Below are 6,590 nucleotides of genomic sequence, written 5' to 3' on the forward strand. Positions count from 1 at the left end.
CTCCCTTTCTAACTCTTTAGATCTCTCCAGCTTTTTCAACCTCTCCTCCTCTTTGGCTTTTCTTTCCAACACTTCTTTTTCTTTGGTTTTCTTGTTCAACTCGTCCAGTTGCTTCAGTTCCATTTGTCGGAGTGTGTCCTCTTTCTCCATTAATTCCATCTCTCCTTTTTTCTTGATATCCCTCTCCATCTCTTTCAAACGCTCCATCTTCTTCTCTCTCTGCTGCTTCTCCTCCTCAATCCTTTGCGATCTCTCACTCAAACATTGTTTCATTTCTTTCTGTTTTTCTTGAAACTTTCTTTCCATTTCTCTTTGCTTTTTCTCCATTTCTTTTTCCATCATTTTCTGTTTCAGTTCCCACTGCTTCTTCAATATTTCCTGACTCTCAAACACCTCCTCTTTCTTCAGCTTCTTCAGCTCTTCTATCTCCTTCTGCCTCTCTTTCTCCCTCTCCAATTCTGTATGTCTCTCCTGCTCTTTCAACCTCTCTTCCTCCTTGAATTTTCTCTCCAACTCTTCCTTTTCTTTGATTTTCTTGTTCACCCTCTCCAGCTGCTTCAGTTCCATCTCCCTAAGTCTCTCCTCTTTCTCCCTCAGTTCCATTTCTCCCTTCTTCTTGATATCTCTCTCCATCTCTTTCAAACGCTCCATCTCCTTCTCTCTCTGCTGCCTCTCTTCCTCAATCTTTTGCTGTCTCTCATTCAAACCTTCTTCCATTTCTTTCTGTTTTTGAAGAAGTTTTCCCTCCATTTCTTGTTCAACTTTTCTCTGTTTTTCTTTCCATTGCTTTTTCAGTTCTTCCTGTCTTTTGATTCCTTCCAATTTCTCATTGTCTTGCTGTCTTGCCTTTTCTCTTTCCAAATCTTTAAGTCTATCCATCTCTTTCTGCTTTTGTTTTTCTCTATCTAGCTTGCTCAACTGTTCTATCTCTTGCTGCTTCTGTTTCTCCATCTCCAACTCTTTGATTCTCTCTAGCTTTATCGGATCCACTTCTTTTTGTGGTTCTAGTTCTGTCTGTCTCTCTGTACCTGTATGAACTGATTTCCCCCTTGTTTCCAACTTCATCTCTTTCTCTCTTCCTGATGCTTTCAGGTTCTCCATCTGTATATGCCTTTCCCTTTCTCTCTGCATTTCTTTCAGCCTCTCCATCTTTTGTAACCTCTCTCTTTCTCTTTCCAGCTCTCTCAATCTTTTATTCTGTATCTGTCTTTCTGTTTCCAATTCCAGTTTTTGTAATTGTTCTCTTTCTCTCTGTATCTCGTTGTCTCTGTCCAACTTTTCCTTTTCTTTCTCTAGGTTTTTGAGCTGGTTCATCTCCATTTCTTGCTTATTGGTACCTTGATTTCTTGACCTCAGCTCAATTGCATGTGTCTCCCTTTCCCTCTCCAATGCTAGAATTCTTTCTTCAGCCTGTTTCAATCTTTCCATCAGTAGCTTTTGCTCCTGAGCTCGCTCAATCGCTCTCAACCTCTCCATGTCCTTCTGCAATTGGAAATTATTTTTTAATGGCTTATAGTGACCATTTTAATTGGATAAAGCACAGAGTACATGAATGTTGCAAAGATGTACAAATAAAAGTCTTGTTTTAGAGACACTTACCTTCCCTTCATCACCTGCACATCCATAAGACTGGCCAATGCCCCACAGCCCTGTTCGATCCGAGCCAACCAGTCTTTCTATATCTCTTGTTAGAGCTCTCTCTCGCTCTTCCTCCTTCTTCCTCTCTCTTTGTTGCCTCTGCTCAATTTTTAATGTTGCCATTTGTTGTTTTCTCTCAAGAGCTTTCCTTCTTTTGTTTTGGTAGAACAGTTGAAGTTTACGCAGTCTATCCAACTCCTTGTGAGCCTGTTGAAAAGATAGGAAAACATTTTGTTTACCTCCACATAGGGTAATAGAAAGCACCATGGAGGCAAAATCCAGCAGTTAAACTTCTAAAAAGAGAGTGTAGGAAGACTGAAAGAAAATGGCGTAAATACAAACTTCAGATCCACTATGAAATCCATAAAGAGATGCTCCGCACATATAACTCTGAAATATGCAAAGCAAGACAGTCTTTCTTTTCTAACATTATCAATAGAAGTTCAAATAACACTCGTATTCTATTTTCAACTGTTGATAAGTTAACAAATCCCCCCTCACAATTAGCGCCTGAACTTCTCTCAACAAATAAATGCAATGAGTTTTCATCTTTTTTTAAAGGTAAAATTGACAAAATCAGACTCAACAGCAGATATGCTCAATTACAAATTCAACAACCTGAACTTCCAGCAACAAACAGAGGGAAACTAAACTTGATGCCAGAGTTCAGCTTGATAGACTACGAAACACTTGAAAAAACGGTACAGAATCTCAGCACTTCCACATGTGTCTTAGACACTCTGCCTACCAATTTCTTCAAAACAGTTTTTCACCTCATAGCGGCGGATGTCATTCAAATTGTAAATGTATCACTGCTGTCTGGCACTTTTTCACTGAAAACAGCTGTTGTAAAGCCACTTCTCAAGAAGAATAACCTGGATGCCTCCATGCTAAACAATTACAGGCCCATATCCAATCTACCTTTTATTGGCAAAATTATTGAAAAAGTAGTCTTTAATCAATTAACCACCTTCCTAACATCAAATGGGTATTTTGATTACTTTCAGTCTGGTTTTCGGGCAAATCACAGCACTGAAACAGCTCTCATTAAAGTTTCCAATGACATACGCCTCAACACAGATTCAGGTAAAACATCAGTCCTAGTGCTACTGGACCTTAGTGCAGCATTTGACACTGTTGATCACAATATTTTACTACACAGACTAGAACACTGGGTTGGATTTACAGGCATAGTTATCAGCTGGATAAAATCATATCTACAAGAAAGGAGCTTCTTTGTTGCCATCGGAAACTGTACCTCAACACCAACGTCCTTGAACTGTGGTGTTCCCCAGGGGTCAATCTTGGGGCCACTATTATTCAACCTCTATATGCTCCCACTTGGACAAATCATTCAAAATAATTTGATTTCATATTATAGCTATGCAGATGACACACAAATTTACTTAGCTCTATCACCAAACGACTATGGTCCTCTTGAATCTATGTGTCAGTGTATAGAACAAATCAACACCTGGATGTCTCAAAATTTTCTTCAGCTGAACAAAGAAAAAACTGAAGTAATTATATTTGGTAAAAATGAGGAAAGACTTAGGGTTGCCACTCTCCTTGGCACAAAAGGGTTGAAGGCAAAGGATACTGTTAAAAATCTTGGTGTATTAATTGGCAGTGATCTAAATTTCAACAGCCACATGAAAGCGATAACTAAATCAGCTTTTTACCACCTCAAAAATATTGCCAAACTCAGAGGGCTGATGTCAAAATATGACTTAGAAAAACTCATTCATGCATTTATCTCCAGCAGAGTTGATTACTGCAATGGACTGTTCACAGGCCTTCCTAAAAAGACTATTAAACAGCTTCAGGTGATACAAAATGCAGCAGCTAGGATTCTAACAAAAACTAAAAGAACTGACCACATTACTCCAATTCTTAAGTCCTTGCACTGGCTTCCAGTAAGTCACAGAATTGACTTTAAAGCACTATTGCTTGTTTATAAATCAGTAAATGGAGCAGGACCTAAATACTTGTCAGACATGCTTCAGCAGTACACACCTTCTCGTCCTCTCAGGTCCCAGGTGAAAAACCTGCTAGTAAAACCTACAGTTAGAACTAAACATGGTGAAGCAGCTTTTAGCTGCTATGCGGCTCAGCTGTGGAACCAACTTTCGGATGACATCAAAAAGGCCCCAACTGTAGCCAGTTTTAAATCTAGACTTAAGACCAAACTGTTCTCAGATGCTTTCTGCTAACTGTGCCGAGTAACAAATTCTGAATCTGCCTTGATAATTATTGTACTTTGTCTTTTATTACTTTTTTTTACTACTTTTGCCTTTGTTTTGCTTACTAATTATTCTTTATTTTTAAATTATTTTACCTTGTTTTATGTTTCCTTTTTATTATGATCTTTACCTTTTAACTATTCTTTGACTATATTGCCCTTCTATGCTTTTATTTGTTATTATTGTTTGGTTTTGTTTATGTAAAGCACATTGAATGACCTCTGTGTATGAAATACGCTATATAAATAAACTTGACTTGACTTGACTTGACTAATATGGTTGTTATTAATAACCATGAAAAGCCAGCTAAAACATACAAGTACAAATGCAATATGCAATTAAATTAGCAAAAGTGCAATGTGTTAATCAACAATAAACAAATGAAGAATTTGGTACTGACAAATATTTAGTGTAAAATTGAATTCTGGAACAAACAAAATGATCAACACCATATTTAAAGTGATTTCTGTTCCAAAGCATGTATGTAAGGGACTGTACGATATTTAGCGGGGGAGGGAGGGCCGGTCGCCAGACGATCGGGTTAAAAATGTTCTGCCTGGCTCTCCCCCCTGGTCAAATTGTTTTTTCCAGGGGCCTCCCCCCGGCTCAAAAAAATTCTCCTAGGCCCTCCCCACTACGTGAATCAAATAAAACTGTGTCTTTATTATTTTAACTCGCGTCTTCAGCTTCTTTACTGTTGACTTACTGTATTGATGCTTTACTGTATTGATGCTAGCCTTCTCGTGATATTTTAAGTAGGCCTATTTGTAGAAAATATATATTTAATTAATTTTAACTGACCCGCCCGCAAATGACCCGAATATCATTACAATATTTGGTTTATGACTCATAACCGCAGGTGACCTGCAAGCTTACGAGGGGAGTTGTGGGAGATTCAGGGTTGCGACTTTTTGGACTCGCCCACTCTGTCAAAGAGACGTGAATCATGTTTTGGCCTACAAACCTTTTAAAATATCGAAAACGGATCATTGATCAGGGGAAAAAAATATCATGGATCAGGAAAAAATTATTTTCCTCGGCCCAGGCCAAAAGAATTCTCCTGGGCCTTCCCCTAAGGCTTAAAAAATTAATTTACCCCCCCCCCCCCCCCCCCCCGACGACCGGCCCTCCCCCCCGGTAAATATCGTACAGTCCCTAAGTTTAAGTAGCGTGTTAAGTGTCCTACCATCTCATGCAGTTCCTTGTCTGTTTCTGACACCTTTTGAATGAAATCTTTCAGTTGTTTGATGTCATGGGATAACTCCTGCTCCTTTATTGCCACCTCTCTCTGTTTTTCTGCCCTCTGTTTGGCCTTGACGTCCATCTGCCTCTGTATTTCACTGTCCTCTGTCCTCATTCTCTGTGCTTATCTGATACAACTGACTGTTTCCATATTCTGCTGTGTTATATGTTAGGATTCCAAAACCATGGCAACATTCCTATGATCCATAATGTGACATCAGAGCTCTATTACGTAGGCCTAGTTGTCACAAACCTTTTCACAGCACAGAACATTCTACAGTACCGAAGTGTGACGTTTCGTTTCCATGACAGCAGTTTCACTGGATCTAAACAGCTTTCGAAGTGGGATAATTCCTACCTAATAAATTGAATGTAGAACTAGACATGTGGCATCATTTCTACCTAATAAATTGTTTGAAATGTAGGCTATAGCCGTTTAAACGTGTTGTAGCCTGTTTATTGGGTTTATCAGTTTTTCTCAGTTGCTTTGGTGCATTTCTCAGAGACCCCAATAGAAATTCTTAAAAATGCTTGTTCAAACATACATCGTATAACTTGTATGGTATGGCATGGTTATGGGATTTTGCAGACCCCTAGCTTTGTCCAAAGCGACACACAAATACAAAAACAACATAATATTTAAAATATAACAGGGAACAGATTAGAATGTTGGTCAAACTATAATAAGTAGAATAGCAATAAACAACAATGTCAATTCAATCATTAGCCTAATAAAATAAGCACTTGTGCACATCATAAAAGCAGTTTCTCCCAATCTTGGTAAGTGCTTCTCCTAAACTGCAAATACTTTTGTGCATCCATGCAACTTATTGTGTCTGCTGTTTTACGTTTTCGTTTGCTAATGTCATGTTTGTCAAAATGCCGAATAGCCTACTATAGCCAAAGATCCTTTAGAACACAACCGTCTCTGCTAGGCTACGCGATAAAACAAATAGGCCTTATTTAATCGTTTTCCTTTGCACAATGCACTAAAAGACTTTGTCTTTATAATGTAACAATTACTTGCAAAACTTTGAGATATATCCAATGTTGCATTAAATCCCCCCACACAATAATGTTTAACTTAAAAATAAAAAACTAAATAGCCTATGCTTCCTTGTGCATTTTGCATTAAAAAACACAGAGTAGGCCTACTGCAAACTGTCAAATTGACAACGTGACAGACTACTGATGTTTCCATTGGGATGAATACATGTTTCCTTTTGAGACATAAACTAAGCATGATTCGAGATTCGAGAAATGCACCAAAGCGACTGAAAACAACTGTAAGTGCCCAAATAAAAAGGCAACACAGCGCCATCTGCTGCTGCTCTACTTTCACTTTTCCACTTTACATTTACGCTTACTGTGTTCGTCTCCTAGGCTGACACCAGATATAATTTCACTGCATTTATTACTTCCAGTAACTATATGCATGTGACAATAAACTTCCTTGTATCCTTTTGC

Source organism: Alosa pseudoharengus, unplaced genomic scaffold (assembly GCF_046254945.1).
Source record: "Alosa pseudoharengus isolate Yale_2024_CS ecotype anadromous, Long Island Sound unplaced genomic scaffold, YU_APseudo_1.1 YU_APseudo_1.1_scf_2, whole genome shotgun sequence".
Lineage (NCBI taxonomy): Eukaryota > Metazoa > Chordata > Actinopteri > Clupeiformes > Clupeidae > Alosa > Alosa pseudoharengus.